At 43.5% G+C, this 26417-nt stretch overlaps 1 long non-coding RNA gene across 4 annotated transcripts in view; it reads right to left on the bottom strand.

Moving 5' to 3' along the window:
- LOC120974437 (uncharacterized) overlaps positions 1-23414 on the bottom strand; it is a 45832-nt gene extending 22418 nt beyond the window's left edge. The window contains exons 1-4 of one of the 4 annotated variants that reach the window (XR_006671015.2): positions 22921-23414; positions 22760-22795; positions 21710-21887; positions 19433-19828 (exon numbers count right to left, since the gene is read on the bottom strand). This is a non-coding gene — a long non-coding RNA (uncharacterized lncRNA). Of the gene's footprint in view, positions 1-19432; positions 19829-21464; positions 21888-22759; positions 22796-22920 lie in introns of those variants that run through there. The other 3 variants (XR_012201894.1, XR_012201895.1, XR_005769836.3) reach the window with 3 other exon arrangements.
- Positions 23415-26417: the final 3003 nt, after the last annotated feature.

Raw genomic sequence — 26417 nt, 5'->3', positions numbered from 1 at the left:
GACAGAGAATGTTGGGCCTTTAGCTGGGCCGGCCCATTATGGTTTGCAGAATCTTGTGGGCCTTTAGCTGGGCCGGCCCATTATGGTCCGCAAAATCTTGTGGGCCTATAGCTGGGCCGACCCATTATGGTCTGCAAAATCGTGTGGGCCTTTAGCTGGGCCGGCCCATTATGGTCCGCTAAATTTTGTGGGCCTTTAGCTGGGCTGGCCCATTATGGTCCGCTAAATCTTATGGGCCTTCGGTTAGGCCGGCCCATTTAAACTTTGTGGGCCGGTCCACGTGTCAACATATCATAGGCCCATCTCGACCGTTGGATGAGTGACACCTATGCCAACGCGGAGCTGACGCGTGGATCCGTCAGCCAATGAGAATTTTACACATGGAAAATCGGCATTGGTCGTGGCTGTTAATGGGTTATCGGATCCAAAATCCGACCCGATAGCTTAACGGCGTTCCGTTACGGTGGATGCCACGTGTCGGTCACCCTTGACGAAAGCACATATGTGACGCGTGATTTATCATCATGCAAGTGGACACTTCCGTGATGATAATTTTGGCAATGTCATGGAACACTTCTACGACAGCACAAGTATGACTATCTTGATTCTGTCATAAATTTGTTATGGATGTACATGCATGACAGAAAACGCGACCTACTGTGACAAACACGTATCATCACGGAAGTGTATTTTTTTGTAGTGTGTGCTAGTTGAGTAGTTGTGAATTTGAGAAATACTTGTGTTGAAGTTTGCAAGTCCCGTAGCATGCACGTATGGTAAACGTTATGTAACAAATTTGAAACATGAGGTGTTCTTTGATTGTCCTCCATATGAGTGGCAGTTGGGGACGAGCGATGGTCTTTTCCTACCAATCTATCCCCCTAGGAGCATGCGCGTAGTGCTTGGTTTTTGATGACTTGTAGATTTTTGCAATAAGTATGTGAGTTCTTTATGACTAATGTTGAGTCCATGGATTATACGCACTCTTACCCTTCCATCATTGCTAGCCTCTTCGGTACCGTGCATTGCCCTTTCTCACATTGAGAGTTGGTGCAAACTTCGCCGGTGCATCCAAACCCCATGATATGATACGCTCTTTCACACATAAACCTCCTTATATCTTTCTCAAAACAGCCACCATACCTACCTATTATGGCATTTCCATAGCCATTCCAAGATATATTGCCATGCAACTTTCCACCGTTCCGTTTATCATGACACGTTCATCATTGTCATATTGCTTTGCATGATCATGTAGTTGACATCATATTTGTGGCAAAGCCACCATTCATAATTCTTTCATACATGTCACTCTTGGTTCATTGCATATCCCGGTACACTGCCGGAGGCATTCATATAGAGTCATACTTTGTTCTAGTATCGAGTTGTAATCATTGAGTTGTAAATAAATAGAAGTGTGATGATCATCATTTTTTAGAGCATTGTCCCAAGTGAGGAATAAAAAAAAGGGAAATAGAAAGGCCATAAAAAAAGAGAGGGCCCCAAAAAAAAGAGAGAAAAAGAGAGAAGGGACAATGTTACTATCCTTTTACCACACTTGTGCTTCAAAGTAGCACCATAATCTTCATGATAGAGGGTCTCTTGTTTTGTCACTTTCATATACCAGTGGGAATTTTTCATTATAGAACTTGGCTTGTATATTCCAACAATGGGCTTCCTCAAATGCCCTAGGTCTTCGTGAGCAAGCAAGTTGGATGCACACCCACTTAGTTTCTTTTGTTGAGCTTTCATACATGTATAGCTCTAGTGCATCCGTTGCATGGCAATCCCTACTCCTTGCATTAACATCAATCGATGGGCATCTCCATAGCTCATTGATTAGCCGCGTTGATGCGAGACTTTCTCCTTTTTTGTCTTCTCCACATAACCCCCATAATTATATTCTATTCCACCCATAGTGCTATATCCATGGCTCACGCTCATGTATTGCGTGAAGGTTGAAAAGGTTTGAGATTACTAAAGTATGAAACAATTGCTTGGCTTGTCATCGGGGTTGTGCATGATGAGAGCATTCTTGTGTGACGAAAATGGAGCATGACTAAACTATATGATTTTGTAGGGATGAACTTTCTTTGGCCATGTTATTTTGAGAGGACATAATTGCTTAGTTAGTATGCTTGAAGTATTATTACTTTTATGTCAATATGAACTTTTATCTTGAATCTTTCGGATCTGAATATTCATACCACAATTAAGAAGAATCACATTGAAATTATGCCAAGTAGCATTCCACATCAAAAAATTTGTTTTTATCATTTACCTACTCGAGGACGAGCAGGAATTAAGCTTGGGGATGCTGATACATCTCCAACGTATCTGTAATTTTTGATTGTTCCATGCTATTATATTATCTGTTTTGGATGTTTATGGGCTTTATTATGCACTTTATATTATTTTTGGGACTAACCTATTAACCCAGAGCCCAGTGCCAGTTTCTATTTTTCCCTTGTTTTAGTGTTTCGCAGAAAAGGAATATCAAACGGAGTCCAAACGGAATGAAACCTTCGGAAAAGTTATTTTTGGAAAGAAAGCAATACGGGAGACTTGGAGTGCACGTCAGGGACTCAACGAGGAAGGCACGAGGCAGGGAGGCGCGCCCTCCACCCTTCTGGGCCCCTCGTGGCTCCCCTGACGTATTTCTTCCTCATATATATACCAATATACCCTAAAACCATCAGGGAGCAGAATAGATCGGGAGTTCCGCCGCTGCAAGCCTCTGTAGCCACCAAAAGCCAATCGGGACCCTGTTCCGGCACCCTGCCGGAGGGGGGATCCCTCGCTGGTGGCCATCTTCATCATCCCGGCGCTCTCCATGACGAGGAGGGAGTAGTTCACCCTCGGGGCTGAGGGTATGTACCAGTAGCTATGTGTTTGATCTCTCTCTCTCGTGTTCTTGATTCGGCACGATCTTGATGTATCGCGAGCTTTGTTATTATAGTTGGATCTTATGATGTTTCTCCCCCTCTACTCTCTTGTAATGGATTGAGTTTTCCCTTTGAAGTTATCTTATCGGATTGAGTCTTTAAGCGGTGACAATGGGATATTCACGTGATCTACTTGATGTATGTTTTGGTGATCAACTTGCGGGTTCAGTGACCTTGTGAACTTATGCATAGGGGTTGGCACACGTTTTCGTCTTGACTCTCCGGTAGAAACTTTGGGGCACTCTTTGAAGTTCTTTGTGTTGGTTGAATAGATGAATCTGAGATTGTGTGATGCATACCGTATAATCATACCCACGGATACTTGAGGTGACATTGGAGTATCTAGGTGACATTAGGGTTTTGGTTGATTTGTGTCTTAAGGTGTTATTCTAGTACGAACTCTTGAATAGATCGATCCGAAAGAATAACTTTGAGGTGGTTTCGTACCCTACAATAATCTCTTCGTTTGTTCTCCGCTATTAGTGACTTTGGAGTGACTCTTTGTTGCATGTTGAGGGATAGTTATATGATCCAATTATTTTATTATTGTTGAGAGAACTTGCACTAGTGAAAGTATGAACCCTAGGCCTTGTTCCCTAGCATCGCAATATCGTTTACGCTCACTTTTACCACTTGCTACCTTGCTGTTTTTATATTTTCAGATTACAAATACTCATATCTATCATCCATATTGCACTTGTATCACCATCTCTTCGCCGAACTAGTGCACCTATACAATTTACCATTGTATTGGGTGTGTTGGAGACACAAGAGACTCTTTGTTATTTGGTTGCAGGGTTGCTTGAGAGAGACCATCTTCATCCTACGCCTCCCACGGATTGATAAACCTTAGGTCATCCACTTGAGGGAAATTTGCTACTGTCCTACAAACCTCTGCACTTGGAGGCCCAACAAAGTCTACAAGAAGAAGGTTTCGTAGTAGACATCAGACGACAATGATGCTACGATGGAGATCAAGGTGCCGCGCCGGTGACGATGGTGATCATGACGGTGCTTCGAAGATGGATATCACAAGCACAAGATGATGATGACCATATCATATCACTTATATTGATTGCATGTGATGTTTATCTTTTATGCATCTTATATTGCTTAGATCGACGGTAGCATTATAAGATGATCTCTCACTAAATTTCAAGGTATAAGTGTTCTCCCTGAGTATGCACCATTGCGGAAGTTCTTCATGCTGAGACACCACGTGATGATCGGGTGTGATAAGCTCTACGTTCAAATACAACGGGTGCAAAACAGTTGCACACGCGGAGTACTCAGGTTAAACTTGACGAGCCTAGCATATGCAGATATGGCCTCGGAACACTGAGACCGAAAGGTCGAGCGGGAATCATATAGTAGATATGATCAACATAGTGATGTTCACCATTGAAAACTACTCCATCTCACGTGATGCTCGAGCATGGTTTAGTTGATTGGATCACGTGATCACTTAGATGATTAGAGGGATGTCTGTCTAAGTGGGAGTTCTTAAGTAATATGATTAATTGAACTTTAATTTATCATGAACTTAGTCCTGATAGTTTTTGCATAACTATGTTGTAGATCAATAGCTCGCGATGTTGCTCCCCGTTATTATTTTGATATCTTCCTAGAGAAAAATATGTTGAAAGATGATAGTAGCAATGATGCGGACTTGGTCCGTGATTTGAGGTTTATCCTCATTGCCGCATAGAAGAATTATGTCCTTAATGCACCGCTAGGTGACAGACCTATTGCAGGAGCAGATGCAGACGTTATGAACGTCTTGACAAAAGCTCGGTATGATGACTACTTGATAGTTAAGTGCACCATGCTTTACGGCTTAGAACCGGGACTTCAAAAATGTTTTGAACGCCACGGAGCATATAAGATGTTCCAAGAGTTGAATATGGTATTTCATACTCATGCCCGTGTCGAGAGGTATGAGACCTCTGACATTACTTTGCCTACAAGATGGAGGAGAATAGCTCAACCAGTAAGCATATGCTCAGATTGTCTGAGTACTACAATCACTTGAATCAAGTGGGAGTTAATCTTCCAGATAAGATAGTGATTGAAAGAGTTCTCTAGTCACTATAACCAAGTTGCTAGAACTTTGTGATGAACTATAATATGCAAGGGATAACGGAAACGATTCCCAAGCTCTTCGTGATGCTGAAATCGACGAAGGTAGAAATCAAGAAAAACATCAAGTATTGATGGTTAACAAGACCACTAGTTTCAAGAAAAAGGGCAAAGGGAAGAAGGGGAACTTCAAGAAGAACGGCAAGCAAGTTGCTGCTCAAGTGAAGAAGCCCAAGTCTAGATCTAAGCTTGAGACTAAGTGTTTCTACTGCAAAGGGACTGGTCACTCGAAGCGGAACTACCCCAAGTATTTGGCGGATAAGAAGGATGGCAAAGTGAACAAAGGTATATTTGATATACATGTTATTGATGTGTACTTTACTAGTGTTTATAGCAACCCCTCAGTATTTGATACTAGTTCAGTTGCTAAGATTAGTAACTCGAAACGGGAGTTGCAGAATGAATAGAGACTAGTTAAGGGTGAAGTGACAATGTGTGTTGGAAGTGGTTCCAAGATTGATATGATCATCATTGCACACTCCCTATACTTTCGGGATTAGTGTTGAACCTAAATACGTGTTATTAGGTGTTTGCAATTAGCATGAATATGATTTGATCATGTTTATTGCAATACGGTTATTCATTTAAGTTAGAGAATAATTGTTGTTTTGTTTACATGAATAAAACCTTCTATGGTCATACACCCAATGAAAATGGTTTGTTGGATCTCGATCGTAGTGATACACATATTCATAATATTGAAGCCAAAAGATACAAAGTTAATAATGATAGTGCAACTTATTTGTGGTGCTGCCGTTTAGGTCATATTGGTGTAAAGCGCATGAAGAAACTCCATACTGATGGGCTTTTGGAATTACTTGATTATGAATCATTTTGACGCTTGAGAACCATGCCTCATGGGCAAGATGACTAAGACTCCGTTCTCCGGAACAATGGAGTGAGCCACTGACTTATTGGAAATAATACATACCGATGTATATGGTCCAATGAGTGTTGAGACTCACGGCGGGTATCATTGTTTTCTGACCTTCACAGATGATTTGAGCAGATATGTGTATATCTATTTGATGAAACACAAGTCTGAAACACTTGAAAAGTTCAAAGAATTTCAGAGTGAAGTGGAAAATCATCGTAACAAGAAAATAAAGTTTCTACGATCTGATCGTGGAGGAGAATATTTGAGTTACGAGTTTGGTCTTCAGTTAAAACAATGTGAAATAGTTTCACTACTCACGCCACCTGGAACACCACAGTGTAATGGTGTGTCCGAACGTCGTAACCGTACTTTATTAGATATGGTGTGATCTATGATGTCTCTTACCAATATACCACTATCGTTTTGGGGTTATGCATTAGAGACAGCTACATTCACGTTAAATAGGGCACCATCTAAATCCGTTGAGACGACATAATATGAACTATGGTTTGGCAAGAAACCAAAGTTGTCGTTTCTTAAAGTTTAGGGTTGCGATGCTTATGTGAAAAAGTTTCATCCTGATAAGCTCAAACCCAAAATCGGAGAAATGTGTCTTCATAGGATACCCAAAGGAAACAGTTGGGTACACCTTCCATCACAGATCCGAAGGCAAGACATTCGTTGCTAAGAATGGATCCTTTCTAGAGAAGGAGGTTCTCTCGAAAGAAGTGAGTGGGAGGAAAGTAGAACTTGATGAGGTAACCGTACCTGCTCCCTTATTGGAAAGTAGTTCATCACAGAAATCTGTTCCTATGACTCCTACACCAATTAGTGAGGAAGCTAATGATGATGATCATGTAACTTCAGATCAAGTTACTACCGAACCTCGTAGGTCAACCAGAGTGAGATCCGCACCAGAGTGGTACGGTAATCCTGTTCTGGAGGTCATGTTACTTGACCATGACGAACCTACGAACTATGAGGAAGAGATGATGAGCCCAGATTCCGCGAAATGGCTTGAGGCCATGAAATCTGATATGAGATCCATGTATGAGAACAAAGTGTGGACTTTGGTTGACTTGCCCGATGATCGGCAAGGCATAGAAAATAAATGGATCTTCAAGAGGAAGACGGACGCTGATAGTAATGTTACTATCTACAAAGCTAGACTTGTCGAAAAAGGTTTTGACAAAGTTCAATGTGTTGACTATGATGAGATTTTCTCACTCGTAGCGATGCTTAAATCTGTCCGAATCATGTTAGCAATTGCCGCATTTTATGAAATTTGGCAAATGGATATCAAAACTGCATTCCTTAATGGATTTCTAAAAGAAGAGTTGTATATGATGCAACCAGAAGGTTTTGTCAATCCAAAAGATGCTAACAAAGTGTGTAAGCACCAGTGATCCATTTATGGACTGGTGCAAGCATCTCGGAGTTGGAATGTACGTTTTGATAGTGTGATCAAATCATATAGTTTTATAGAGACTTGCGGTGAAGCCTGTATTTACAAGAAAGTGAGTGGGAGCACTACAGCCTTTCTGATAAGTATATGTGAATGACATATTGTTGATCGGAAATGATGTAGAATTTTCTGGAAAGCATAAAGGAGTATTTGAAAGGAGTTTTTTCAAAGAAAGACCTCGCTGAAGCTGGTTACATATTAAGCATCAAGATCTATAGAGATAGATCAAGACGCTTGATAAGTTTTTTCAATGAGTACATACCTTGACAAAATTTTGAAGTAGTTCAAAATGGAACAGTCAAAGAAGGAGTTCTTGCCTGTGTTACAAGGTGTGAAATTGAGTAAGACTCAAAGCCCGACCACGGCAGAAGATAGAAAGAGAATGAAAGTCATTCCCTATGCCTCAGCCATAGGTTCTATAAAGTATGCCATACTGTGTACCGGATCTATTGTATACCCTACACTGTGTTTAGCAAGGGAGTACAATAGTGATCTAGGAGTAGATCACTGGACAGCGGTCAAAATTATCCTCAGTGGAATAAGGATATGTTTCTCGATTATGGAGGTGACAAAAGGTTCGTCGTAAAGGGTTGCGTCGATGCATGTTTTGACACTGATCCAGATGACTCTAAGTCTCAATCTGGATACATATTGAAAGTGGGAGCAATTAGCTAGAGTAGCTCCGTGCAGAGCATTGTTGACATAGAAATTTGCAAAATACATACGGATTTGAATGTGGCAGACCCGTTGACTAAACTTCTCTCACAAGCAAAACATAATCACACCTTAGTACTCTTTGGGTGTTAATCACATAGCGATGTGAACTAGATTATTGACTCTAGTAAACCCTTTTGGTGTGGGTCACATGGCGATGTGAACTATGGGTGTTAATCACATGATGATGTGAACTACTAATGTTAATCACATGGTGATGTGATCTAGATTATTGACTCTAGTGCAAGCTGGAGACTGAAGGAAATATGCCTAGAGGCAATAATAAAGTTATTATTTATTTCCTTATTTCATGACAAATGTTTATTATTCATGCTAGAATTGTATTAACCGGAAACATAATACATGTGTGAATACATAGACAAACACAGTTTCACTAGTATGCCTCTACTTGACTAGCTCGTTGAATCAAAGATGGTTAAGTTTCCTAACCATAGACATGAGTTGTCATTTGATTAACGGGATCACATCATTAGGAGAATGATGTGATTGACTTGACCCATTCCGTTAGCTTAGCACTTGATCGTTTAGTATGTTGCTATTGCTTTCTTCATGACTTATACATGTTCCTATGACTATGAGATTATGCAACTCCCGTTTATTGGAGGAACACTTTGTGTGCTACCAAACGTCACAACGTAAATGGGTGATTATAAAGGTGCTCTACAGGTGTCTCCGAAGGTACTTGTTGGGTTGGCGTATTTCGAGATTAGGATTTGTCACTCCGATTGTCGGAGAGGTATCTCTGGGCCCTCTCGGTAATGCACATCACTATAAGCCTTGCAAGCAATGTGACTAATGAGTTAGTTGCGGGATGATGCATTACGGAACGAGTAAAGAGACTTGCCGGTAACGAGATTGAACTAGGTAGTGAGATACCGACGATCGAATCTCGGGCAAGTAACATACCGATGACAAAGGGAACAACGTATGTTATTATGCGGTTTGACCGAGAAAGATCTTCGTAGAATATGTGGGAGCCAATATGAGCATCCAGGTTCCGCTATGGGTTATTAATCGGAGACGTGTCTCGGTCATGTCTACATAGTTCTCGAACCCGTAGGGTCCGCACGCTTAAAGTTCTGTGACGATCAGTATTATGAGTTTATGTGTTTTGATGTACCGAAGGTAGTTCGGAGTCCCGGATGAAATCAGGGACCTGACGAGGAGTCTCGAAATGGTCGAGACGTAAAGATCGATATATTGGACGACTATATTCGGACATCGGAAAGGTTCCGAGTGATTCGGGTATTTTTCGGAGTACCGGAGAGTTATGGGAATTCGTCAGGGAGTATATGGGCCTTATGGGGCTTTAGGGGAAAGAGAGAAGAGAGGTTGCGCGCCCCCCAAGGCCTAGTACGAATTGGACTAGGGGGAGGGGCTGTGCCCCCTCCTTCCTTCTCTTCTCTCTTCCCTTTCCTTGACTCCTACTCCTACTACTTGGAGGTGGGGGAATCCTACTCCCGGTGGGAGTAGGACTCCTCCAGGGCGCGCCATAGGGGCCGGCCCTCTCCCCCCTCCTCCACTCCTTTATATACGTGGCCAGGGGGCACCCCATAGACACAACAATTGATCTCTTAATCTCTTAGCCGTGTGCGGTGCCCCCCACCATATTCCACCTCGATCATATCGTAGCAGTGCTTAGGCGAAGCCCTGCGTCGGTAGCATCATCATCACCGTCACGACGCCGTCGTGCTGATGGAACTCTCCCGTGAAGCTCTACTGGATCGGAGTTCGCGGGACGTCATCGAGCTGAACGTGTGCTGAACTCAGAGGTGCCGTACGTTCGGTACTTGGATCGGTCGGATCGTGAAGACGTACGACTACATCAACCGCGTTGTTCTAACGCTTCCGCTTTCGGTCTACGAGGGTATGTGGACACACTCTCCCATCTCGTTGCTATGCATCACCATGATCTTGCGTGTGCGTAGGAAACTTTTTGAAATTAGTACGTTCCCCAGCAATATGGACATTTGGGTCCTTGTTGATACGCCTCCAGTTCTACCGCTATGTGAGTTTCTCAAACATAGTTAATAATTAACTAATTTATATTATTCATTTCAAAATAGTTGACAGCTTATTTCCATTGACAACTTATTTTGATTGTTCAAAGAATGTGCAGAAGATGGTAGACAGAACCTACTACACATTCCTCCTCAACTCCTCATCCACAAAAAAAACAAGTCATTCAGCATCTTTCCCTTGCGTCTGCCATGGCCAGCGTGAGTTCTGGGTCGAGAGATTGCCACCAGGGAGAGGCGAGCATGGAAGCGGAAGCACGAGAGATGTCCCACCTCGCTGCGAGAGCAACCGACATGTCCCGCCGCGCGGAAGTAGCAGCACAGAGGTCCCGCCGCGCCGCTGAAGCAGCACGGAGGTCCCACCGCACCGTCGATGCAGCAGACTGGTCCGGCCGCGCCGCGGAAGCAGCAAAGATGTCCCGCCGAGCCACGAATGCAGCAGAGATGTCCCGCCACGCCGCGGTGGCCTGGGAAAATTTCTCGCGGGCACGCGACGACTGTTACAGGCGCATGCATGTGATCGTCCATAGCCAGATGGATCAGATCTCCGGCTGGGCAAGGTTGCAGGACGACATGAAAGCCTCGTTTGAACAGGCTACTGGCGTCATCCGACAACTAAGGGAGGGCAATGAGAGGCTCCGGGCCGAGCGCGACCTGCTGAGGGAGAAGATCGTCCGAAGTGCAGACCAGCAGGAGGAGACCAGTGCCTTGTTGAAGAGGACCGGCGTCATCGTCAAGAAACTTATGGACGAGAATGACATGCTCCGCAACGAGCGCCAAAGGCTGGTGGAGGAATCCATCGATGTTCTCAAGCAGCGTGTTCAAGACACGAAAGAGCTCATCGCCGCTTGCCGCGGATACTAGTTCCCGCGGCCTGCAGCAACACATCAAGAAAGTAGAGATGAGCGAGCCAGATCCTTGTCTTCCTTCTTCTTTTGCCCTTGTCTATTTCGGGCATAGCCGGATGTGGCTTTTTTAATTATCTTTCTAATTATGTAAGACAATTAATCATCCTTATCTTTCTGTGGAAGATCAATGTTGCGAGGCTGGAATGAAGAAAACTCTTGCTGTGGCGACCCTGGCGTTGCTGTTCTTCTAGTTGCTGCTGGGCCTCCTTCAGTTTCCTAATTTCTTTTGATGTAATAATCGGTTTAGGATGTGGATTGTGTCGTCGGTTGTGAAATGTTGGGTTCTAGCGCGGATGTTTGGCCTTTGTTGGCCTCTTGGGATGTTGCGATTTCAATCTGGTAGCTTTTAGTCCTTCGTGTTAGGCTGGAGTTGTGCTGAACTTCTTGTGAATTGTGGTGGTTTTCAGTAATGAAAATCGGAAGGGGCAAGCCCTTCTTTGATAAAAAAAATTAATCGTCCTTATATATTCATCAGTCTTGTTATAAGTCGCAGTAGATGCTATATAGGTCTGTCGGATCTTACATCAAGATCCGTGCTTTCAGATTTTCCTTTTTCTCTCTTAAATCTCAGTCGAGTGAGACATAGCCACGCCATTAAACAGAGGCTCGGGCGCCATTAATGGAGACCTTGGGAGAAGGTGGACTGCAGATGAAGGTCAAAGGGCTCTCCTCGCGATAAGCACGCGCAAGGGTCTGATCGCACGCCTCTCGTACTCAAATAGCTACCCTGCACGGCGCCTCCTAGCTAATAAAAAATGGGGACGCGTGGCGGCACGTAAATGGTACTAGTAAGTAGAACGCCCACAGTTTCAATAATACTTGTGTTTCCGATTGTAACGTGACAGCACTTGTTCCAAAATGACTTTGTTGATTAATGTGTGCGCCTTCCCAAATCGGACTGCAAATTTACCACAACATGTTGGTGCTATGTCATGGCACCAAGCCAAGTTTCATTATTTTCATGCATGTTTTGGATTTATAGGAATTAAAAAACTAAGTTTCTCAATGTTTCCAACCCAGCCACGACGCCCAGAATTTTGAATTTCATTCCCATTTCTTGCATGGAACCTAGAAATTTACCCGAGGACACACATGTGATTTGTCAACCAACTTTGGTGCACTGGAACATGTGCTTGTATTTCAAATTTGAATTATACACACAAAGGTGACACGTTCCCTCCCAGAACCACGAGCCTTCTTGAGAGAAGGTCCGATTTGCAAGAAGCTTATACCAAAATTTGTTCCTATTCGGCCAATTTTTTTTACCACGGCATGGTACTACCATGACATGACACCATGCCAAGTTTCATGATTTTAAAACCAAGTTTCTCAATGTTCTCGACCGAGCCACGATGCCCAGATGTTTGAATTTTATTCTCATTTTTTGCATGGGACCTACTCCCTCCTTCCATCTATATAGGGCCTAATGTGTTTTTCAAGACAGCCTTTGACTATTGACAAGATTAATAGCACATGAGATGTATACTATGAAAATTATATTATTTGAAGCTCCTTTGACATACAAATTTGAAGGTATGCTTTGTGTAAGTTGCATGTCATATATTATTGCTCTAACGTTTGGTCAAAGTTAGCCTCGAAAAACGCATTAGGACCTATATAGATGGAAGGAGGGAGTAGAAATTCACCCGAGGACACAAATGTGATTTTTCAACCAACTTTGGTGCACTGGAGCATGTGCTTGTAGTTCAAATTTGAATTATGCACATTAAATGACCAAAAACTCAATTAATGTGTAAATAAGGCCAAACGAAGCCAGGATAATTCCAAAATTTAACAGGGCACTAATGTAGTTCTATGTTGCCTTTGTAAAGAAACTCAAGGGGGACAACGTATATCGCTTCGCACTCAAAGATGGCACGTTCCCTCTCAGAACCACGAGCCTTCTTGAGAGAAGCTTCGGTTTGCAAGAAGCTTATACCAAAATCTGTTCCTATTCGGCCAATTTTTTTACCACAACATGGTAGTACCATGACATGACATGCATGCCAAGTTTCATGATTTTCAGACATGTTTTGGATTTACAAGAATTTTAAAACCAAGTTTCTCAATGTTCTCGGCCGAGCCACGATGCCCAGATGTTTTAATTTTATTCTCATTTCTTGCATGGGACCTAGAAATTCACCTGAGGACACAAATGTGATTTTTCAACTAACTTTGGTGCACGAGAGCATGTGCTTGTCGTTCAAATTTGACTTGTGCACATTAAATGACCAGAAACTCAATTAATGTATAAAAAACGACAAATGAACCCGGAATAATTCCAAAATTTAACAGGGCACTAATGTAGTTCTATGTTGCCTTTGTTAAGAAACTCAAGGGGGCAGCGTATATCGTTTCACACTCAAAGGTGGGACGTTCCCTCTTAGAACCACGAGCTTCCAAATCGGCCCAATTTTTTACCACAACATGTTAGTGCCATGACATGACACCATGTCAAGTTTCATGATTTCTAGGCGAGTTTTGGATTTACATGAATTTAAAATCAAAGTTTCTCGATGTTCTCGACCGAGTCATGACGCCCAGATGTTTGAATTTCATTCTCATTTCTTCCATGGGACCTAGAAATTCAACCAAGGACACACATGTGATTTTTCAACCCACTTTGGTGCACCGGAGCATGTGCATGCAATTCATATTTAGATTATGCACATTAAAAGTCCAGAAACTCAATTAATGTATAAAAAGGCCAAATGAACCCGAAATAATTCCAAAATTTAACAGGGCACTCATATAGTTCTATGTTTCCTCTGTAAATAAAATCAGGGGGAGGCAGCATAGATCGTTTCGCACACAAAGGTGACACGTTCCCTCTCGGAACCACGAGGCTTGTTGAGAGAATCTCCGGTTTTGCAAGAGGCTTATACCAAAAACTTGTCCCAATTCAGCCAAAAATTATACGTATGAAAACAGGGTTTTGATTATCCCAAACATCTCGCTACCTAGATCAATAATGTACTATGATTTGAATTCAACATAAAATGGATACAAATATTTGAATTGGAGAGCGTATGGTACATGTAGTTCATAGTGAAATATGATTACTGCTATATGTATGTTTTTTGTTATCAAGATAATATTTAAATTATTGTATAACTTGACAACAATCGTATTCAAATAAGTAAAATTGATTCAAATTTAGTCCATATGGTAGACGACAATATATATGTTCACATGGTGGAGTAAAATGTTCATATATGATGGAAGATCAAAATGTACGACTACATCAATTATAAACCGCAAGGTCACCTAACGATATATTCGAATTCAACATAACGTGGATTCAAAAATTGAAATTCGAGATCATGGCATCTATAATCATATAAAAAGGGACATTACTCTTTCTTTGGTGGGAACTGATTTTTTTTTTTTTTGTTGTTGAGGGAAGTGCGAATCGATTTGGTACTGTGCAGGGTAATCTTGTTCTCCCGATTTTTTTACATTTTTCTTGTAGTTTTTTCAATGGCATCTATAGCAATATAGTAAAAGGGGACATGACTCTCTTGTGTCTTGTATGAATTGTTTTTTTACACATTAAGTTTGTTCTGCCGAACAAGGAATCCGCACCTTGTAATTCCGAAATTTTCAAGCTCGAGTACCTTTTGTCTCACCTGCTTTGAAACTCCTGCTTCTTCAACCCACGCCGCGCCTTGTTATCCCGAAATTTGGACGCGCGCGAGAACTCCCTCCTCATCCGAAATCGCTCCCGCAGCCCAGACACACGAAATCCCCCTTCTACCCCTCAGCCGGAAATGAAGCTCCACGTCGCGGTGTCAAAACCGGTGGGGGTACGCTGGTAACTTACCCTACATTTCAGACAAGCGCGTCCCTAAGCTTGGCTCCCCCCTCCCCCTTCGCCCCCACATTCATACACCGAGGCCGGCAAAACCCGCGAAACCCCACGCTCCTCCGTCAGCCTCCCGACCGCCGCCCAGCCGGAGACTCTTCCCCGACTACGTCGTCCACCGCAACAGCTCGCCGTCCCTCATCCACCCACCGGATGAGGATCCGTTGTCGATCTCGTCGTCCCGCCGGATCAGCCGCCCCGTCCTCCACCTCCAAGGAGCTGCCCCGACGTTCGCCTCGTCTATCGCGCCACCTCAATCCCCACAGCGCCGTCTTGACCTGCCCCACTGGAACCGCAGCACCCTCACCAATTCCTCCGATGAAGCCGAGGCCAACTCGGCGCCACCAAGGAGGTTCTGCACTCACCGCTGCATTTTATCTTTTATTCGATCTCACGGGGCTGCCGGTGCTCGATACCGAGCAGACATGGCATGTCTCCATCGATGGTGCCGTCGCCGGCCACATCATCCACGGCGTCTCTCGCCCATGTCGTTGCTTCCTCGGCGGCGACTTCCACAACGGCACTAGCTGCAGCTGCTCCGGCTCTCGCTCGCGCTGCGGCTCTGTTCTTGTTGTCAGTCGCGCTGCTGCACTGCTCCTGCTTTCGTTCGTGCTGCTGCTCTGCTCTTGCTCTCGCTTGCGCTGCTGCTGCTGCTGCTGCACGACCTCCGGCAGCTACAGGAGTTGCTACTTTAGCACTCGCTCGCGGTGCTACTGCACGACTTGCTCTCTGCTAGTGCGTTCCCTGCTTGAACGTCTGCTGATTTAGATCACTGCTTCTCTGCTACTAGTGCTCGAACGCCCTAAACATCTATTGCAATGCTCTGTTACTAGTTCAATCAGTTTCGATAGTAAAATTCAGTTTCGACTGTGAAGTTCATTTTCTTCAGTTAAGTTCAGAGTGAACAGTACTTACAGCATCTGTCAGAGCGGCCGTGGCACGGCTGATGCGTTTTACATCTAGCACTTTTTGGTGATGTATTTTACATCATCTATTGCAGATGATATTAGGGTCCCACTTCAGATTAACGTTGTCTGTCTTGTCATGCTTCAGCCTCGTCGCCGTACACCTTAGCGGAGCTGCTCCAACAACGGAACCGTCCATCACAGCGGAGCAGTACCCTCGGCGCCATTTCCAGAGGCCTCGGATCTTCTTCCCCGCCTCCGACAGTCACACCAGCATCATCACCATCCTCCACGTCCAACCCAATGATGCTGAGGTCCACAAGGCTATGCCAAAGAGGTTGTACACTCGTCGCATCACTTTGTTTCTCCATTCCTCTGTTCTTCCAATTCATGTGAGCCAAACACCCAGGTTGACTGAAATCCTATGTTTCCAAATGCTCTGTTTTGCACGTGCATTCCTATCTTATTCCTGTGTTTTTCCTGTCCCTGCGTTTATAGAATCCTCCCATTCTAAGGAGCCCTTACAGATTTACTTCATTTTCAGATAGGCGTCAAAGAAAACTCTGTGTGTTATGTCCTGCTCCTGCCGTGCCGTCCTCCACCCCCACCTGAGGTGCACCATTGACAGAAGCGTTCACTGCAGCAGAGATCCCCCCTACAGACTTCCTTTCGCCGCCTCAGATCATCTTCCCCGTTGTCGGCAGCCACGCCAACTGCATTACCATCATCGACTGAGCAGATGAACCTGAGGACTACACAGTTCCGGAAGAGAGGTCGCAGTCTTTCGTGTTTGCTTACGTTATACATCGGTTATTATTACCTGCTACTTTATCGTTTAATCTTGAGTTTTGAATTGCCTATGGGTCTCATATCGAGCCAGCAACGAATAGTATCTGTCTACTATCTGGTTCATCTGGGGTCTTCTATGTGGTTCATGTTGGGTGGGCAACAAACAATAGATGATCCATTGTCTATCTTTTTAAACTGAAGCTATAATCTACCTGCTATCATTAGTTTTGGATCCATCCACTCGTTTGCTACCATCAGTCTTGATTTTTGCATGCACCCCTTAGGCCTTACAAAATCTAACTATTTTTTTTATTATGCATGTCAGATATTGTACACAATCGTACTGAACATGTAGAGAAAAAGAGAAGACCGTTGCGTGCGAATATAATGTCATGCAGACGCCGCTCCATGGTGGGCGAAGTGGCCCCCCTCCTGCATTTTCAGATTGTATTCCAGAGGAAGATAACTGTTCAGATGGAGATTCAGAAGGAGCCGACCACGCCTGTTTACCACCTGAGGTGTTTGCTCTAACCTGGCATGCTGATGTTGGTCATATCATGCATATGGCGCCTTGCGTTGCTTACATTATACATCTTATATGTCATCAGCTTAGTTTAGATTTTCTTTGTGTGAATGCCACCTGTTTGGTTTCTATATCATACTCCCACCATTCCTAAATATTTGTCTTTTTAGAGATTTCAACAAGTGACTACATACGGAACAAAATGAGTGAATCTACACTCTAAAATATGTCTATATACATCCGTATGTGGTAGTCCATTTGAAATCTCTAAAAAGACAAATATTTAGGAACGGAGGGAGTATATGGGAATTATGCAATGTCATCTTCTTTAGCCAGGCATCATATACGTGAATCATGCAATGCCATCCTGTTTAGCCAGTCATCGTATATGTGAATTGTATTGTGCCATATTTTTTTCCATAATGTATTCCATGTGTCAACAATGTTTATACATTCATCTACTCTTCCTGTGCATCAGCCATTTGAGTCGGTCATGGGAAAATCTGGAGTGAAAACAAGGTCTTCTGAGCAGTCAGTGCTACCTGACGATGCAAATTTCTTGCTGGTTACAGATAGCTCCTCAGAGGAGGATTCAGAGAGAGATGACCAGTCGTATTCCCCCCCCCCCCCCGAGGTGCATGCTCTAACTTGGCTGGGTTATATTGCTCATATCATGCATATGGTGTCTTGCATTGCCATGCCATCTGCTTAGATTAGACATGCTTTGTGTGAATGCCTCCTGTTTGCTTTCTATATCAGATATGTGAATTATGCAATGCCATGTTTTTCAGCCAGTTATCATATATGTGAATTATGCACCGCCATGGAGCCAGGCATCATATATGTGAATTATCTCATGCCATCTTTTTTTTTCATTACGTATTCCATTTGTCGACAATCTGTGTATATTGAACTACTCTTCATGTGTATCAGCCATTTGAGCCGGTTATGGAAAAATCTGGAGTGAAAACAAGGTCTTCAGAGCAGGCAATGGTACCTGTTGAAGCATATATCTCGATGGTTACAGGGAGCTCCTCAGAGCAGGATTCAGAGACAGATGACCAGTCCTATATCCCACCTGAGGTGTATGCTCTAAGTTGCAATGTTTATATTTCTCATATGATGCATATGGTGTCTTGCATTGCTTAGTTTAGACATCATATGCACAATATTGAATTATATCTGCTTAGTTTAGAGATCATACATGCGAGTGCCAGCTGCTTAGTATATGAATCAATTATGTCAATTATATCATGCCATCCTGTATACTTAGACATCATGAATGTGAATTATTTCATCCCAACCTATTTTAGAAAGACATCATATAGTTTTGTCATGTCATCCTGTTTAGGTACTCATCATATGTTGAATTATGCCATTATATCCTGTTAAGTTATCCATCATATATCTAAAGCTGTGTCATGCTATCCTGTTTAGTTAGGCATCATATATGTGAAATTGTGTCATGCTGTCCTGTTTGGTTAGACAACATATATGTGAATTACCACATATGTCTATCATACAATGTCTGTACGTTCAATTTCTTTTCTTGTTTATCAGCCATTTGAATTGGAGGGGGTGATGGTAGTATCTAAGGGAGCAAAAACCCGTTCTTCACAAAAGACAGTGCTACCCGTCGATGCAGATAGAACCATGGTTGTACTGGCCCACAAACTAGCCCGACCACAAATAATCGAGACTCTTCCAGATTGCACACTTACACCGTTGGGCAGAGAACCAGCTACAACCCATCTAACCACAACCCCAGCGGATAGTAACCCACTTATAGTTGACAAAGCACCATCTCCACCACAGAGTACCCCCACACGAGCAGTTTGTAAAGCTACTGCAATGCCCAAAGCACGAAGACCACCACAGCTAACCCAAACTCCACGTTTAAAGCAGAAGAGCAACTGTTCTCAGGTCAGATTCCGTAGCTATGGTCCATACTCCTTTGCTGTTGCATCACTGTATTTACTCATACCAACTACTTTCGAATTTGAAGGATCCAATTGAAACTCCAATGGCGCAACAGGTATGTTTTAAACCTATTTCTTTAACTGGATTGATGTTCTAACTTCTTGCTCAATGTTGATTTCAGTTTAAGTTGTATAAACAGTTATGTTCTCATGTGATGCACATTACAAGTGCTGCCAACGCTGTGTAGTTTCTCACACTTATATTCTGTCTATGTTGCTGTGTCTTAAAAATATATGAGTTGAACTGTGTCTCTATCTTGATTAGGGAACATAAACTAGAATGATATGGACAATACAGTGACCATAGTACATAGATATATGTTTGTTTCATGCTGTTATCCTGTCCACCTTACTACTGAACCGGTTTACCAAAATGAGTTTCGTATACTACAAGCTAAACATGTGATGTGTCTCCTTGTTTCTCTTGTAGTATGCAAACAGAATATTGGAGAAGAGCACCCCACTATGCAATGGTAGAGAAAATAATGCAGATAAGGTTCAAGATAGTGAGACAACCCGTTTGGTCTCCAAGAAAGGTGATAAAAATGATCTTGTAGACAGTGAGAAAACCCCACAGTCCTGCGTTGATGTAGTGTTCGAGTTACTGGCCAGTACCGCTGGCACAAGCTCTTCGAACTCGCTGTCTGAATCACTTCAGCTTCTTCAGTCTCAGCTACAAGCTGAAAGGCATCAGTCAGCTGTGCTGCGGCAAGAAGCCGAAGGACTAAGGAAGTCCCTGCAGAATTCAAATGAGTACTTTCTTGTGCAACAGCAAGCGCTGGAGGATTTAAGCGCGAAACAAGAGAAAGTTAATAAGCTTGCTATGCATCTTGCCAGCATTATGGGTACCCAGGATATTGTTTCTTGAACTCTTCTGAAGTGGTTTCAGTTCTGGACTTGTTTTGCTGCGGCGTTTATATGCTGCTTTGTTCCCTATATTTGCACTGGTGGCGAACTTTGATGCCCAGTGGATGTAATATGTGTAATAGCCGTGATAGCCTAGCATAAGTTGCTTGCTTATTTATTTCCTTGCTGTCTTGTTTATTTGTTTGCTTGTAGTCAGTTCAGTTCTTTTTCCGCGGTTTGCTAGTGGCTGCAATAACCTGTTTTTTAAAACTAAGCCACAATAACCATGGGCTAATATTTACTGTAGTGACACTGGGCCTCCTACGGGCCGTAGAAACAGTGGGCCTTCTATGGGCCGTAGAAACAGTAGGCCTTCTACAGGTCGTAGAAACAATGGGCCTTCTACAGGCCGTAGAAACAATGGGCCTTCTACGGGCCGTATCATCAATGGGCCTTATACGGGCCGTATGATCGATTGGCCAAACATGGGCCAATAACAAGCCGCATTATGGCCGTAAACGGGCTAGAGTTGGAATCGTCCGTTCATGGGCCGACCATAACGGACCATCGTTAATAGGCCGTATTTGATGACACTATGAAAAGGGCTAATAACGGACCACAAACAGGCCGATTGTAACCACGGGCTGAATTTGGCCCACAAGCAGAAAATGACAGTAACGGGTCGTAAGTAAACGAATGCTGGAAATGAGCCCAAGAATAAATGGGCTCTGAGAAGGCCGAAAGATAACATGGGCTGGAAACGGCCCAACGAAATAACGGGCCGTTAATGGGTATAATGTGATACACTGTTCATTACAGGCCAGTTTCACCACGGGCCGCTAATGGGTGTAAAGTGATAAACTGTTCATTACGGGTCAGTTTCACCACGGGCCGTTAATAGGCCAAGAGTTACATAGGGCCTCATATGGGCCGAAAGACGTCATGGGCCATACATGGGCCAGAAGTGAAAACAGGCTGGAATCATATTGGATGGCCCAGATGACGCTACTGGGCCTAATTCGGATAGGGCGTAACGGGCCTTGGGTTAGCGGGCTGTAAATGGGCTATATGCGAACAGGCCGTTAACAGGCTTTCCATGGGCCAGCCCGCCACCATTTGACCAAGTCAAACGGGCCGGCCTTTTCACAGGAATGGGCCTCTGTTGGGCCGTGCCACGTGTCGACGTATCATAGGCGTCTTCCGTCCAATGAGTGGATGACATCTGTCCCAACGATGAGCCGACACGTGTTTCCTCCAGCCAATGATGATTTTACACGTGGAAAATCCCCATTGGCCGGGGCTGTTAACGGGTTATCGGATCCAAAACCTGACCCGATAGCTTAACGGCGTTCCGTTACGGTGGATGCCACGTGTCGGTCACCCTTGACGAAAGCACTTCTGTGACGCGCGATTTATCGTCATGGAAGTGGACACTTCCGTGATGATAATTTTGGCAATGTCATGGAACACTTCTACGACAGCACATGTATGACTATCTTGATCACATAGAAAACGTGATCTACTGTGACAAACACGTATCATCACGGAAGTGTATTTTTTTTTGTAGTGTGAATTTATCACCAGAGAGCTCCAGTAGGAGTTGATGCTTGGTTACAACATCTAGCAGCAACTAGTAGAGCCCCATATCCAACCCAAATCATGGCCAAGGCCATCCAGGAGCTACATCAGAGAAGAAGGAACTGGGAGGAGCTCACCAGAGGGAGGTTGTAGCCGTAGCAGAGGCTCAGCCACACCACGGCTGTGGTGTGACCATCACCACATCCAGTAGAGGGTCTGGAAGCCACCGAAGCACCACCATGACGACCAGGGCAAGCGCCGGGCATGGTTGCGCCACCCCAGGGACATCACCGCACGGACATCACCGGCCTCGCCCTGTTTCAAGAAATGTTCAGAACAACTTTGTCAGATTCGATCAATTCTGAAGAAACCACCTTCGTCGTCAGACACATACATACAGGAAGCAAAAGAAGAAGAAACAGAGCAGGGACCTGGTCGATCATGAGATAGTGTTCATATCATTAGGAAGAAATAGGCCATTGTATAGCTCACACAAACAGATCTGCTACTATGCATAACACAAGCACCCACTTGCACTTGGTATATTTCTGTATCTAGGACACCCAGCAAGCTATTTTGTACTTGAGAAACTGAGAAATGCACGAACAATTTTTCAGAAGGTAACTCAACTTCTGTGCACGCATTTAGATAGGAAAACAAGGGCTTGTAGTATACACATTAATTAGAACAGGATCGCAAGACACAAATATAAGCTAGAATTGACAAGTACACATTAATTTTAACATAGCATCACTAGCTCTGTTGTTGTCTGCATATTACACGATATGGAAAAATGCTCAGGTCATTATTGAACCTTTGTCATGAAAAGGGTACATAGGAGGCTACAACTTTTCATCGAGGCATGATAGACAGGAACAAATGGACATTCTATATGAGAACAAAACAGCATTGATCAAACAGATGTTACGAGGACAGATATGTGACTGCTACAGATGCGTGAATTATCAGAAAAAAGGAAGAGCTATAGATATGCATCTCCCTGCCAAATACACAGGACTAGTGCAGCTAAAGGATGATGGGAAATTTGCATCTGATGCTACCACTTAATTTCAGTGCATGACAAGACAAAAAGCATGGCATCAACAACATCATCAGCAGCATACTACCATCGTAAATAGATGGACTAAATTGATGGACGCCCATCCATCCATGAGAGAAGACAGTACCTCTGGTTGATGAAGAGAAGAGAAGACCTACTGTTCCTGCGACCAAACCATCCATCCATGCATCAGAGGAGACCAGCCCATCCACCATGAGAGAATCACACAAGTCAGACAAGGGAATGGAAGGAAGAATGGGAAATCGCAGGAAGAGAGGGGGTGCTGACCTTGATGGTGTCGGCTGCTTGACCTTGAGTAGCACTTGAGTGGGCAGAGGAAGACCATGGCATCAGGGCTTGATCTGGCCCATGGCGTGGTGGATCTGCAAGGTAGAAGAGACAAGGTGAGGAGGAGGGAGAGGGTCATGGCAAATAAGAGGGATGGACCAGAAACCCTAGCCTCCTCTGTCGTTGCGTGGCTGTGCCATGTCGATGAGGCGGGCTGAGAGACAGAGGTGAGGTGAGGGTGGCGGATCCTGTCGAAGAAGAGCGGAGTGGCCGCTGGCGACGCCAGCCCGAAATCCTAGCGCCGGCTGGTTGCATACGGTGAAGACGGGCATGCCGGTCAGCGCGCTCGCGACCTCGTCGGGCCCGAGCACGAGGGACTGGGCGGTGCTATGGGGGAAGGAGGAGGCGACAGCGAGGTTGGAGAGGTGGCGACGAGGGGGTTGGGAGGCGGGGAGGGGGACATGCGGCCGCGGCATCGATCTGAATCGGGGGAGAGTGTGAGAGGGGATCGATGGGAGTTAGGGTTTGGGGTAGTTGGGCTGCGGGTGGGGTTTTCCTTTTCTTTTTTTCTCCTTTTTTCTGTAGATAAATGGGATATATGGATGGATGGATGGATGTGTGCCATGTCATCGATCCGTGGCACAAACGTTTCAACCAATGAGAACAAAGCTTATGTAATTGTATTTTTTCTTTTTGTTTCTCTTGTATTTTTTGCACAAGGGTGCATCTTGGAATGGCATAGTTTTTTCAAAGGGCGCTGATCTGTGCCGGTCGACCGGCCGAGTCGCTCCGCCGGTCTCCCTACGTCCGTTGGACTCATCCATCCATAGACGTTGGATCTGTGTTCTTTCGGTTATCTCTCAGCCCGCATCTCGCACGCACACATGAAAAAGAGAGAGATGCATCCACCTTCTTCACAACTGCTCGTGCACAACTCTCCCCCACGCGTCTGCCCACGTTTCCTAGGACGGCGACCTGCGATGTGCCCCTGCAACTCTCGCGCGGCGGCTTGCCGGCGTGGAGTCAGGGGAGGGAGGGGCCGGGTTGCGCGGCGGCTGGTGTGATCGGATTCTCGATCTGAAGTCAGGAAGACGAGGAAGACACACACACAAGGGAGACGTAGTCTCAAACGCACGATGAGATTGGATCGCACGATGCGTGTGTGGCCGGCGAATCGTTGGACCGACGCGTCGTTGTTAAATGTTTCCCTTTTCAAATGACATCATATTTTGCACAAGTTTGCATCTCTGAATGGCAAACAATGTTGCTTAAGAAAGTTTTCATTATCTTTGCATGAAAAATTCATTTCACATTTTTCAAGTGCCCAAAATGAGTTTTTGTTAAGAACCTACCAAATATTTGTTGAAAAATTGGACCAAATCATTTTTATAAAATATTAGGACATATTTAATGTAAATTGACCAAATGGTTGGGTGTCAAAAGCTTTGATCCACCTCTCGTGAAAAAGACAAATTACCGCCGATTCAGTAGGAAGTGGGTCAAGTTTGAACTGCAGCTGCCTCATAGTTTTCTCATGAATTTTTCCAACATAATCATTTTTAGGTAAATAAGTATCTATTTAATAAGAGAAATACCAAAAGTTTTATAGGATTCAACCGCTAGCTAGGAACGGTCATGCCGCCGTTTTAACCGCATTTCGAAACGGGCATAGAAAATTCAAAAAAAGTCAAATAATTGGAAAAACTTCGCATTGTGTCTTTATATGTGACCAAGTTATGAGGAAAAATAATAAACTTGTAATACGACAATCTGTTTAAAAAAGTGTTCTGAGAAATGAGCTATCAAGTGTGAAGATTCTTGGCTTTGAAGCCAAATAATCAATCTTATGGCCACATTCATGGCATAGATTGTTAAAATTATCTCATATTGTGCAAAATGGTGCATCTTGGAATGAAAAACAATGTTGCTTAAGGAATTTTTCATCTTCTTTGGACGAAAAATTCATTTTCCATTTTCCGAGTGCCCAAACTAAGTTTTTTTGTCAAGGACCTACCATATAGTTGTTGCAAAATTGGACCAAATAATTTTTATAAAATATTAGGACATATTTAATGCACAATTGACCAAATGGTTGGGTGTCAAAAGCTTTGATCCACCTCTGGTGAAAAAGACAAATTTCCGCCGATTCAGAAGGAAGCGGATCAAATTTGAACTACAGCTGCCTCATAGTTTGCTCTTTATTTTTTCCAAAAATCATTTCTAGGTACATAAGTATCCATTTAATAAGATAAAAACCAAAAAAAATTCCAAGATTCAACCACTAGCTAGGAACGATCATTCCCGCTGTTTTGACCTCATTTTCATGCAGGCATAAAAAATTCAAAAAGAAACAAAAAATTGGAAAACCTTCGCATTGTGTCATTACATGTGACCAAGTTACCAGGCAAAATAATAAATTTGTAATACGAAAATTCTTTTAAAAAAGTGTTCTCAGAAATGAGCTATCATGTGTAAAGATTCATGGCTTTCAAGCCAAATGATCAATCTTATGGCCACATTCATGGCGTAGTTTGTTCAAATGATATCATATTGTGCACAAGGGTGCATCTTGGAATGGCAAACAATAGTGCCTAAGGGAGTTTTCATTTTCTTTGGACGAGAAATTCATTTTCCATTTTTTGAATGCCCAAAATGAGTTTTTTTGTGAAGGACCTACCATATTTGTTCCAAAATTGGACAAAATCAATTGTATAAAATATTAGGTCATGTTTAATGCACAGTTGACCAAATGGTTGGGTGTCAAAAGTATTGATCCACCTGTGGTGAAAAGGACAAATTTCCGCCGATTCAGTAGGAAGTGGGTGATACGTCTCCAACGTATCTACTTTTCCTAACGCTTTTCCTCTTGTTTTGGACTCTAATTTGCATGATTTGAATGAAACTAACCCCGGACTGACGCTGTTTTCAGCAGAACTACCATGGTGTTGTTTTTGTGCAGAAATTAAAGTTCTCGGAATGGAACAAAACTTTGCGAGGATTTTGCAAGTTATAGTCACCTACTACGTGTTATGATCCCGCAACCCTAGAGTGACAATAGTCGGGACCACTCCCGGTGATGACCGTAGTTTGAGGAGTTCATGTATTCACCGTGTGTTAATGCTTTGTTCCGGTTCTCTATTAAAAGGAGGCCTTAATATCCCTTAGTTTCCAATATGGACCTCGCTTCCATGGGAGGGTAGGACAAAAGATGCCATGCAAGTTCTTTCCATAAGCATGTATGACTATTTACGGAATGCATGCCTACATTATATTTATGAACTGGTGCTAGTGTCGTATCGCCCTAGGTTATGACTGTCACATGATGAATATCATCCAACAAATTACCGATCTAATGCCTACGAATTTATCTTATATTGTTTCTGCTAAGTTACTACTGCTATCATTACTGTCGCACTTGCTACAAAATTACTGCTACCACTGTTACCATTACCATTGCTGCTATCACTATTATCAAAACTATCATACTGTTTTGCTAT

This window comes from Aegilops tauschii, chromosome 2 (genome assembly GCF_002575655.3).
Source record: "Aegilops tauschii subsp. strangulata cultivar AL8/78 chromosome 2, Aet v6.0, whole genome shotgun sequence".
In the NCBI taxonomy this organism is placed as follows: domain Eukaryota; kingdom Viridiplantae; phylum Streptophyta; class Magnoliopsida; order Poales; family Poaceae; genus Aegilops; species Aegilops tauschii.
The sequence above is the reverse complement of the archived record's forward strand: the minus strand, read 5'-3'. Positions and strand labels throughout refer to the sequence as shown.